Here is a 12,899-nt window from a genome sequence, read left to right as displayed (position 1 = left end):
CTGTGTGTGTGTGTGTTACACTCTGAGAGAGAGAGAAGAACTTCGTCTGGCCGAGGGTTGCTGAGCTCTGCTCGATGCGGGGAGGAAGACACTTGAGAGATTTTAGTTTTCCACAGCAGATTCTGGTCACTGCAATAGCCTCACAAGACTGGAATGAAATGTGGGGACAGTTGGAAGTAGATTGCCACCCGGTTTAGAAATTAGATGATGAGTCTAACATGTTCAGAATAATCACCAATGCATTGAGTCTGTCTGACGTTCGAAATTCTTAGCGGATATTTCCACCAGTTGGGGAACCTTACCAGGCCATAGAGCAGCAGGGCAGTGGGATTCGTTTGGGGATTGATACAGGGCTATGGGGAGAGAGTGGGGCAGTGGGATTAGTTTGGGATTGATACAGGGCTTTGGGAAGAGAGTGGGGCAGTGGGATTAGTTTGGGATTGATGCAGGGCTTTGGGAAGAGAGTGGGGCAGTGGGATTAGTTTGGGGATTGATACAGGGCCATGGGGGAGAGCGGGGTAGTGGGATTAGTTTGGGAATTGATACAGGGCTATGAGGAGAGAGCAGGGCAGTGGGATTAGTTTGGGGATCGATACAGAGCTATGGGGAGAGAGACTGACAGTGGGATTAGTTTGGGATTGATACAGGGCTATGGGGTGAGTGACTGACAGTGGGATTAGTTTGGGATTGATGCAGGGCTACGGGGAGTAAGTGAGACAGTGGGGTTAATTTGGGATTGATACAGCGCTATGGGGAGAGAGTGGGGCAGTGGGATTTGTTTGGGTATTGATACAGGGCTATGAGCAGAGGGCGGGAAAGTGGGATTAGTTTGGGGATTGATACAGGGCTATGGGGAGAGAGTGAGGCAGTGGGATTAGTTTGGGGATTGATACAGGGCTATGGGGGAGAGCGGGGCAGTGGGATTAGTTTGGGGATTGATACACGGCTGTGGGGAGAGAGTGGGGTAGTGGGATTACTTTGGGGAGTGATGCAGGGCTATGGGGAGAGAGCAGGGCAGTGGGATTAGTTTGGGGATTAATGCAGGGCTATAGGGAGAGAGTGGGACATTGGGATTAGTTTCAGGTTTGATACAGGGCTATGGGGAGAGAGCGGGGCAGTGGGATTAGTTTGGGATTGATACAGAGCTATGGGGAGAGAGCGGGGCAGTGGGATTATTTGGGGGTTGATACAGGGCTCTGGGGAGAGAGGGATTAGTTTGGTATTGACAAGGCTATGGGGAGAGCGTGTGGCAGTGAGATTGTTTCGGGATTGATAGAGGGCTCTAAGGAGAGAGCGGGGCAGTGGGATTAGTTTGGGGATTAATACAGGGCTATGGGGAGAGAGGGGGACAGTGGGGTTAGTTTGGGATTGATATGGGGCTATGGGGAGTGACTGGGACATTGGGATTAGTTTTGGGATTGATACAGGGCTATGGGGAGAGGGTGGGGCAGTGGGATGAGTTTTGGGAATGATACAGGACTATGGGGACAGAGTTGGGCAGTGGGATGAGTTTTGGCATTGATAGAGGGCTATGGGGAGAGAGTGGGGCAGTGGGATGGGTTTGGGGATTAATATAGGGCTATAGGGAGAGAGTGGGACATTGGGATTAGTTTGGGGATTGATACGGAGCTATGGGTAGAGAGTGGGGCAGTGGGATTATTTGGGTATTGATTCAGGACTATGAGGGGAGAGCTGAGCATTGAGATTAGTCTGGGGATTGACACAGGGCTATGAAGCGAGAACGTGACAGTGGGATTAGTTTGGGGATCGATACAGGGCTATGGGGAGAGAGTGGGGCAGTGGGATTAGTTTGGGGATTGATACAGGGCTATGGGGAGAGAGTGGGGCAGTGGGATTAGTTTGGGGATCGATACAGGGCTATGGGTAGAGAGCGGGGCTGTGGGATTAGTTTGGGGATTGATACAGGGCTATGGGGAGAAAGTGGGGCATTGGGATTAATTTGGGATTGATTCAGGGCTATGGGGAGAGAGTGGGGCAGTGTGGTTAGTTTGGGGATTGATACCGGGTTATGGGGAGAGAGTGGGGCAATGGGATTAGTTTGAGGATTGATACAGCGCTATGAGGAGAGAACAGGAGACTGGGATTAGTTTGGGATTGATACAGGGCTTTGGGGAGAGGGGGATTAGTTTGGGATTGATACAGGGCTATGGGGAGAGAGCGGGATAGTGGGATTAGTTTGGGATTGATACAGGACTATGGGGTGAGAGCGGGGCAGTGAGATTGGTTTGGGGATTGATGCAGAACTATGGGGATGGAGCAGGGCAGTGGGATTATTTGGGGATTGATACAGGACTATGGAGGGAAGGGGATTAGTTTGGGATTGATTCAGGACTATGGGGTGAGAGCGGGGCAGTGGGATTAGTTTGGGGATTGATACAGTGCTATGGGGAGAGAGTGGGGCAATGGGATTAGTTTGGGATTGATACAGGGCTATGGGGAGAGGGGGATTAGTTTGGGATTGACAAGGCTATGAGGAGAGAGTGTGGCGGTGAGATTGTTTCGGGATTGATACAGGGCTCTAAGGAGAGAGCGGGGCTGTGGGATTAGTTTGGGATTGATACAGGGCTATGGGGAGAGAGCGGGGCAGTGGGATAGGTTTGGGGATTGATACAGGGCTATGGGGAGAGAGGGGGACAGTGGGGTTAGTTTGGGATTGATATGGGGCTATGGGGAGTGACTGGGACATTGGGATTAGTTTGGGGATTGATACCGAGCTATGGGGCGAGAGTGGGGCAGTTGCATTAGTTTGGGGATTGATACAGGGCTCGGGGAGAGAGTGGGGAAGAGGGATTAGTTTTGGAATTGAAACAGGGTTATGGGGAGAGAGCGGGGCAGTGGGATTAGTTTGGGGATTGATACAGGGCTATGGGGAGAGAGCGGGACGGTGGGATTAGTTTGGGGATTGATACAGGGCTATGGGGAGAGCGGGGAATTCATTTGGGATTGATACAGGGCTGTGGAGCGACAATAGGGCAGTGGGATTAGTTTGGGATTGATTCAGGGCTAAGGGGAGAGAGTGGGGCAGTGGGATTAGTTTGGGGATTGATACCGGGTTATGGGGAGAGAGTGGGGCAATGGGATTAGTTTGAGGATTGATACAGCGCTATCGGGAGAGAACAGGAGACTGGGATTAGTTTGGGATTGAGACAGGGCTTTGGGGAGAGGTGGATTAGTTTGGGATTGATACCGGGCTATGGGGAGAGAGCGGGATAGTGGGATGAGTTTGGGATTGATGCAGAACTATGGGGATGGAGCAGGGCAGTGGGATTATTTGGGGATTGATACGGGACTATGGAGGGAAGGGGATTAGTTTGGGATTGATTCAGGACTATGGGGTGAGAGCGGGGCAGTGGGATTAGTTTGGGGATTGATACAGGGCAATGGGGAGAGAGTAGGGCAGTGGGATTAGTTTGGGGATTGATACAGGGCTATGGAGAGAGAGTGGGGCAGTGGGATTAGGTTGGGGATTGATACAGGGCTATGGGGAGAGAGTGGGGCAGTGGGATTAGTTTGGGATTGACACAGGGCTATGGGGAGAGAGTGGGGCATTGGGATAGTTTGGGGATTGATGCAGGGCTATGGGAAGAGAGCGGGGCTGTGGGATTACTTTGGGTATTGACACAAGGCTATGAGGAGAGAGTGCGGCAGTGGGATTATTTGGGGATTGATGCAGAGTTATGGCGAGACAGCGGGCTAGTGGGATTAGTTTATGAATTGCAACATGTTTATAGGGATAAGCGGAGCAGTGGGATTCGTTTTGGGATTGACACATGGCAATGGGGAGAGAGCGGGGCAGTGGGATTAGTTTGGGCATTTATACGGGGCTATGGGGAGAGAGCGGGGCAGTGGGATTAGGTTGGGGATTGATACGGAGCTGTGGGTACAGAGTGGGGCATTGGGATTATTTGGGTATTGATTCAGGGCTATGGTGAGAGAGTGGGGCAGTGGGATTAGTTTGGGGATTGATAGAGGGCTATGTGGAGAGAACGGGTCTGTAGGATTATTTTGGGGATTGATACAGGGCCATGGGGAGAGAACAGGAGAGTGGGAGTAGTTTGGGATTGACACAAAGTTATGGGGAGAGAGTGTGGCAGTGAGATTATTTAGGGATTGATACGGAGCTCTGGGGAGAGAGTGGGGCAGTGGGATTAGTTTGGGGATTGATACAGGGTTATGGGGAGAGAGTGGGGCAATGGGATTAGTTTGGGGATTTATACAGGGCTATGGAGAGAACGGGATTAGTTTGGGATTGATAAGGACTATGGGGAGTGAGCGGGGTTGGAATTAGTTTGGGGATTGATACAGGGCTATGGGGCAAGAGTGGGGCTGTTGCATTAGTTTGGGGATTGATACAGGGCTATGGGGAGAGAGTGGGGAAGAGGGATTAGTTTTGGAATTGAAACAGGGTTATGGGGAGAGAGTGTAACAGTGGGATTGGTTTGGGATTGATACAGGGCTATGGGGAGAGAGCGGGGCAGTGGGATTAGTTTGGGGATTGATACAGGGCTATGGGGAGAGAGGGGGACAGTGGGATCAGTTTGGGGATTGATACAGGGCTATGGGGAGAGAGCGGGGCAGTGGGATAGGTTTGGGGATTGATACAGGGCTATGGGGAGAGAGGGGGACAGTGGGGTTAGTTTGGGATTGACATGGGGCTATGGGGAGTGACTGGGACATTGGGATTAGTTTGGGTATTGATACCGAGCTATGGGGCGAGAGTGGGGCAGTTGCATTAGTTTGGGGATTGATACAGGTCTCGGGGAGAGAGTGGGGAAGTGGGATTAGTTGGGGATTGATACAGGGCTATGGGGAGAGAGCGGGACAGTGGGATTAGTTTGGGGATTGATAGAGGGCTATGGGGAGAGAGCGGGGCAGTGGGATTAGTTTGGGTGTAGATGCAGAGCTATGGAGTGAGAGCGGGGCAATTGGATTAGTTTGAGGATTGATACAGTGCTTTGCGGAGGGAGGAGCCAGTGGGATTAGTTTGTGGATTGATACAGGGCTGTGGGGAGAGAGTGGGGCAGTGGGATTAGTTTGGGGATTGATACAGGGCTATGGGGAGAGAGTGGGGCAGTGGGATTAGTTTGGGGATTGATACAGGGCTATGGGGAGAGAGCGGGGCAGTGGGATTAGTTTGGGGATTGATAGAGGGCTATGGGGAGAGAACAGGACAGTGGGATTAGTTTGGGGATTGATAGAGGGCTATGGGGAGAGAGCGGGGCAGTGGGATTAGTTTGGGGATTGATAGAGGGCTATGGGGAGAGAGCGGGGCAGTGGGATTAGTTTGAGGATTGACACAGGGCTATGGGGAGAGAGCGGGGCAGTGGGATCAGTTTGGGGATTGATACAGGGCTATGCGGAGGGAGGGGCCAGTGGGATTAGTTTGTGGATTGATACAGGGCTGTGGGGAGAGAGTGGGGCAGTGGGATTAGTTTGGGGATTGATACAGCGCTATGGGGAGAGATTGGGGCAGTGGGATTAGTTTGGGGATTGATATAGGGCTATGGAGAGAGAGTCGGGCAGTTGGATTAGTTTGGGACTGATAAAGTACTATGGGGAGAGAGGGGGACAGTGGGGTTAGTTTGGTATTGATATGGGGCTATGGGGAGTGACTGGGACATTGGGATTAGTTTGGGTATTGATACCGAGCTATGGGGCGAGAGTGGGGCAGTTGCATTAGTTTGGGGATTGATACAGGTCTCGGGGAGAGAGTGGGGAAGTGGGATTAGTTGGGGAGTGATACAGGGCTATGGGGAGAGAACGGGACAGTTGGATTAGTTTGAGGATTGATACAGGGCTTTGCGGAGGGAGGAGCCAGTGGGATTAGTTTGGGGATTGATAGAGGGCTATGGGGAGAGAACAGGACAGTGGGATTAGTTTGGGGATTGATAGAGGGCTATGGGGAGAGAGCGGGGCAGTGGGATTAGTTTGGGGATTTATAGAGGGCAATGGGGAGAGAGCAGGGCAGTGGGATTAGTTTTGGGATTGATACAGGGCTATGGGGAGAGAGCGGGGCAGTGGGATTAGTTTGGGGATTGATACAGGACTATGGGGAGAGAGCGGGGCAGTGGGATTAGTTTGGGGATTGATACAGGGCTATGGGGAGAGAGGGGGACAGTGGGATTAGTTTGGGGATTGATACAGGGCTATGGGGAGAGAGCGGGGCAGTGGGATAGGTTTGGGGATTGATACAGGGCTATGGGGAGAGAGGGGGACAGTGGGATTAGTTTGGGGATTGATACAGGGCTATGGGGAGAGAGCGGGGCAGTGGGATAGGTTTGGGGATTGATACAGGGCTATGGGGAGAGAGGGGGACAGTGGGGTTAGTTTGGGATTGATATGGGGCTATGGGGAGTGACTGGGACATTGGGATTAGTTTGGGTATTGATACCGAGCTATGGGGCGAGAGTGGGGCAGTTGCATTAGTTTGGGGATTGATACAGGTCTCGGGGAGAGAGTGGGGAAGTGGGATTAGTTGGGGATTGATACAGGGCTATGGGGAGAGAGCGGGACAGTGGGATTAGTTTGGGGATTGATAGAGGGCTATGGGGAGAGAGCGGGGCAGTGGGATTAGTTTGGGGATTTATAGAGGGCAATGGGGAGAGAGCAGGGCAGTGGGATTAGTTTTGGGATTGATACAGGGCTATGGGGAGAGAGCGGGGCAGTGGGATTAGTTTGGGGATTGATACAGGACTATGGGGAGAGAGCGGGGCAGTGGGATTAGTTTGGGGATTGATACAGGGCTATGGGGAGAGAGGGGGACAGTGGGATTAGTTTGGGGATTGATACAGGGCTATGGGGAGAGAGCGGGGCAGTGGGATAGGTTTGGGGATTGATACAGGGCTATGGGGAGAGAGGGGGACAGTGGGGTTAGTTTGGGATTGATATGGGGCTATGGGGAGTGACTGGGACATTGGGATTAGTTTGGGTATTGATACCGAGCTATGGGGCGAGAGTGGGGCAGTTGCATTAGTTTGGGGATTGATACAGGTCTCGGGGAGAGAGTGGGGAAGTGGGATTAGTTGGGGATTGATACAGGGCTATGGGGAGAGAGCGGGACAGTGGGATTAGTTTGGGGATTGATACAGGGCTATGGGGAGAGAACGGGACGTGGGATTAGTTTGGGCATTGATAGAGGGCTATGGGGAGAGAACGGGACAGTGGGATTAGTTTGGGGATTGATAGAGGGCTATGGGGAGAGAACGGGACAGTGGGATTAGTTTGGGGATTGATAGAGGGCTATGGGGAGAGAACGGGACAGTTGGTTTAGTTTGGGGATTGATAGAGGGCTATGGGGAGAGAACGGGACAGTGGGATTAGTTTGGGGATTGATAGAGGGCTATGGGGAGAGAACGGGACAGTTGGATTAGTTTGGGGATTGATACAGGGCTATGGGGAGAGAACGGGACAGTGGGATTAGTTTGGGGATTGATAGAGGGCTATGGGGAGAGAGCGGGGCAGTGGGATTAGTTTGGGGATTGATAGAGGGCTATGGGGAGAGAGCGGGGCAGTGGGATTAGTTTGGGGATTGATACAGTGCTATGGGGAGAGAGTGGGGCAATGGGATTAGTTTGGGATTGATACAGGGCTATGGGGAGAGGGGGATTAGTTTGGGATTGACAAGGCTATGAGGAGAGAGTGTGGCGGTGAGATTGTTTCGGGATTGATACAGGGCTCTAAGGAGAGAGCGGGGCTGTGGGATTAGTTTGGGATTGATACAGGGCTATGGGGAGAGAGCGGGGCAGTGGGATAGGTTTGGGGATTGATACAGGGCTATGGGGAGAGAGGGGGACAGTGGGGTTAGTTTGGGATTGATATGGGGCTATGGGGAGTGACTGGGACATTGGGATTAGTTTGGGGATTGATACCGAGCTATGGGGCGAGAGTGGGGCAGTTGCATTAGTTTGGGGATTGATACAGGGCTCGGGGAGAGAGTGGGGAAGAGGGATTAGTTTTGGAATTGAAACAGGGTTATGGGGAGAGAGCGGGGCAGTGGGATTAGTTTGGGGATTGATACAGGGCTATGGGGAGAGAGCGGGACGGTGGGATTAGTTTGGGGATTGATACAGGGCTATGGGGAGAGCGGGGAATTCATTTGGGATTGATACAGGGCTGTGGAGCGACAATAGGGCAGTGGGATTAGTTTGGGATTGATTCAGGGCTAAGGGGAGAGAGTGGGGCAGTGGGATTAGTTTGGGGATTGATACCGGGTTATGGGGAGAGAGTGGGGCAATGGGATTAGTTTGAGGATTGATACAGCGCTATCGGGAGAGAACAGGAGACTGGGATTAGTTTGGGATTGAGACAGGGCTTTGGGGAGAGGTGGATTAGTTTGGGATTGATACCGGGCTATGGGGAGAGAGCGGGATAGTGGGATGAGTTTGGGATTGATGCAGAACTATGGGGATGGAGCAGGGCAGTGGGATTATTTGGGGATTGATACGGGACTATGGAGGGAAGGGGATTAGTTTGGGATTGATTCAGGACTATGGGGTGAGAGCGGGGCAGTGGGATTAGTTTGGGGATTGATACAGGGCAATGGGGAGAGAGTAGGGCAGTGGGATTAGTTTGGGGATTGATACAGGGCTATGGAGAGAGAGTGGGGCAGTGGGATTAGGTTGGGGATTGATACAGGGCTATGGGGAGAGAGTGGGGCAGTGGGATTAGTTTGGGATTGACACAGGGCTATGGGGAGAGAGTGGGGCATTGGGATAGTTTGGGGATTGATGCAGGGCTATGGGAAGAGAGCGGGGCTGTGGGATTACTTTGGGTATTGACACAAGGCTATGAGGAGAGAGTGCGGCAGTGGGATTATTTGGGGATTGATGCAGAGTTATGGCGAGACAGCGGGCTAGTGGGATTAGTTTATGAATTGCAACATGTTTATAGGGATAAGCGGAGCAGTGGGATTCGTTTTGGGATTGACACATGGCAATGGGGAGAGAGCGGGGCAGTGGGATTAGTTTGGGCATTTATACGGGGCTATGGGGAGAGAGCGGGGCAGTGGGATTAGGTTGGGGATTGATACGGAGCTGTGGGTACAGAGTGGGGCATTGGGATTATTTGGGTATTGATTCAGGGCTATGGTGAGAGAGTGGGGCAGTGGGATTAGTTTGGGGATTGATAGAGGGCTATGTGGAGAGAACGGGTCTGTAGGATTATTTTGGGGATTGATACAGGGCCATGGGGAGAGAACAGGAGAGTGGGAGTAGTTTGGGATTGACACAAAGTTATGGGGAGAGAGTGTGGCAGTGAGATTATTTAGGGATTGATACGGAGCTCTGGGGAGAGAGTGGGGCAGTGGGATTAGTTTGGGGATTGATACAGGGTTATGGGGAGAGAGTGGGGCAATGGGATTAGTTTGGGGATTTATACAGGGCTATGGAGAGAACGGGATTAGTTTGGGATTGATAAGGACTATGGGGAGTGAGCGGGGTTGGAATTAGTTTGGGGATTGATACAGGGCTATGGGGCAAGAGTGGGGCTGTTGCATTAGTTTGGGGATTGATACAGGGCTATGGGGAGAGAGTGGGGAAGAGGGATTAGTTTTGGAATTGAAACAGGGTTATGGGGAGAGAGTGTAACAGTGGGATTGGTTTGGGATTGATACAGGGCTATGGGGAGAGAGCGGGGCAGTGGGATTAGTTTGGGGATTGATACAGGGCTATGGGGAGAGAGGGGGACAGTGGGATCAGTTTGGGGATTGATACAGGGCTATGGGGAGAGAGCGGGGCAGTGGGATAGGTTTGGGGATTGATACAGGGCTATGGGGAGAGAGGGGGACAGTGGGGTTAGTTTGGGATTGACATGGGGCTATGGGGAGTGACTGGGACATTGGGATTAGTTTGGGTATTGATACCGAGCTATGGGGCGAGAGTGGGGCAGTTGCATTAGTTTGGGGATTGATACAGGTCTCGGGGAGAGAGTGGGGAAGTGGGATTAGTTGGGGATTGATACAGGGCTATGGGGAGAGAGCGGGACAGTGGGATTAGTTTGGGGATTGATACAGGGCTATGGGGAGAGAACGGGACAGTGGGATTAGTTTGGGGATTGATAGAGGGCTATGGGGAGAGAGCGGGGCAGTGGGATTAGTTTGGGTGTAGATGCAGAGCTATGGAGTGAGAGCGGGGCAATTGGATTAGTTTGAGGATTGATACAGTGCTTTGCGGAGGGAGGAGCCAGTGGGATTAGTTTGTGGATTGATACAGGGCTGTGGGGAGAGAGTGGGGCAGTGGGATTAGTTTGGGGATTGATACAGGGCTATGGGGAGAGAGTGGGGCAGTGGGATTAGTTTGGGGATTGATACAGGGCTATGGGGAGAGAGCGGGGCAGTGGGATTAGTTTGGGGATTGATAGAGGGCTATGGGGAGAGAACAGGACAGTGGGATTAGTTTGGGGATTGATAGAGGGCTATGGGGAGAGAGCGGGGCAGTGGGATTAGTTTGGGGATTGATAGAGGGCTATGGGGAGAGAGCGGGGCAGTGGGATTAGTTTGAGGATTGACACAGGGCTATGGGGAGAGAGCGGGGCAGTGGGATCAGTTTGGGGATTGATACAGGGCTATGCGGAGGGAGGGGCCAGTGGGATTAGTTTGTGGATTGATACAGGGCTGTGGGGAGAGAGTGGGGCAGTGGGATTAGTTTGGGGATTGATACAGCGCTATGGGGAGAGAGTGGGGCAGTGGGATTAGTTTGGGGATTGATATAGGGCTATGGAGAGAGAGTCGGGCAGTTGGATTAGTTTGGGACTGATAAAGTACTATGGGGAGAGAGGGGGACAGTGGGGTTAGTTTGGTATTGATATGGGGCTATGGGGAGTGACTGGGACATTGGGATTAGTTTGGGTATTGATACCGAGCTATGGGGCGAGAGTGGGGCAGTTGCATTAGTTTGGGGATTGATACAGGTCTCGGGGAGAGAGTGGGGAAGTGGGATTAGTTGGGGAGTGATACAGGGCTATGGGGAGAGAACGGGACAGTTGGATTAGTTTGAGGATTGATACAGGGCTTTGCGGAGGGAGGAGCCAGTGGGATTAGTTTGGGGATTGATAGAGGGCTATGGGGAGAGAACAGGACAGTGGGATTAGTTTGGGGATTGATAGAGGGCTATGGGGAGAGAGCGGGGCAGTGGGATTAGTTTGGGGATTTATAGAGGGCAATGGGGAGAGAGCAGGGCAGTGGGATTAGTTTTGGGATTGATACAGGGCTATGGGGAGAGAGCGGGGCAGTGGGATTAGTTTGGGGATTGATACAGGACTATGGGGAGAGAGCGGGGCAGTGGGATTAGTTTGGGGATTGATACAGGGCTATGGGGAGAGAGGGGGACAGTGGGATTAGTTTGGGGATTGATACAGGGCTATGGGGAGAGAGCGGGGCAGTGGGATAGGTTTGGGGATTGATACAGGGCTATGGGGAGAGAGGGGGACAGTGGGATTAGTTTGGGGATTGATACAGGGCTATGGGGAGAGAGCGGGGCAGTGGGATAGGTTTGGGGATTGATACAGGGCTATGGGGAGAGAGGGGGACAGTGGGGTTAGTTTGGGATTGATATGGGGCTATGGGGAGTGACTGGGACATTGGGATTAGTTTGGGTATTGATACCGAGCTATGGGGCGAGAGTGGGGCAGTTGCATTAGTTTGGGGATTGATACAGGTCTCGGGGAGAGAGTGGGGAAGTGGGATTAGTTGGGGATTGATACAGGGCTATGGGGAGAGAGCGGGACAGTGGGATTAGTTTGGGGATTGATAGAGGGCTATGGGGAGAGAGCGGGGCAGTGGGATTAGTTTGGGGATTTATAGAGGGCAATGGGGAGAGAGCAGGGCAGTGGGATTAGTTTTGGGATTGATACAGGGCTATGGGGAGAGAGCGGGGCAGTGGGATTAGTTTGGGGATTGATACAGGACTATGGGGAGAGAGCGGGGCAGTGGGATTAGTTTGGGGATTGATACAGGGCTATGGGGAGAGAGGGGGACAGTGGGATTAGTTTGGGGATTGATACAGGGCTATGGGGAGAGAGCGGGGCAGTGGGATAGGTTTGGGGATTGATACAGGGCTATGGGGAGAGAGGGGGACAGTGGGGTTAGTTTGGGATTGATATGGGGCTATGGGGAGTGACTGGGACATTGGGATTAGTTTGGGTATTGATACCGAGCTATGGGGCGAGAGTGGGGCAGTTGCATTAGTTTGGGGATTGATACAGGTCTCGGGGAGAGAGTGGGGAAGTGGGATTAGTTGGGGATTGATACAGGGCTATGGGGAGAGAGCGGGACAGTGGGATTAGTTTGGGGATTGATACAGGGCTATGGGGAGAGAACGGGACGTGGGATTAGTTTGGGCATTGATAGAGGGCTATGGGGAGAGAACGGGACAGTGGGATTAGTTTGGGGATTGATAGAGGGCTATGGGGAGAGAACGGGACAGTGGGATTAGTTTGGGGATTGATAGAGGGCTATGGGGAGAGAACGGGACAGTTGGATTAGTTTGGGGATTGATAGAGGGCTATGGGGAGAGAACGGGACAGTGGGATTAGTTTGGGGATTGATAGAGGGCTATGGGGAGAGAACGGGACAGTTGGATTAGTTTGGGGATTGATACAGGGCTATGGGGAGAGAACGGGACAGTGGGATTAGTTTGGGGATTGATAGAGGGCTATGGGGAGAGAGCGGGGCAGTGGGATTAGTTTGGGGATTGATAGAGGGCTATGGGGAGAGAGCGGGGCAGTGGGATTAGTTTGGGTGTAGATGCAGAGCTATGGAGTGAGAGCGGGGCAGTTGGATTAGTTTGAGGATTGATACAGTGCTTTGCGGAGGGAGGAGCCAGTGGGATTAGTTTGTGGATTGATACAGGGCTGTGGGGAGAGAGTGGGGCAGTGGGATTAGT

The sequence above is a fragment of the Mustelus asterias genome, unplaced genomic scaffold, assembly GCF_964213995.1.
Source record: "Mustelus asterias unplaced genomic scaffold, sMusAst1.hap1.1 HAP1_SCAFFOLD_781, whole genome shotgun sequence".
Taxonomy (NCBI): Eukaryota; Metazoa; Chordata; class Chondrichthyes; order Carcharhiniformes; family Triakidae; genus Mustelus; species Mustelus asterias.
Note: the sequence above shows the minus strand (reverse complement) of the source record.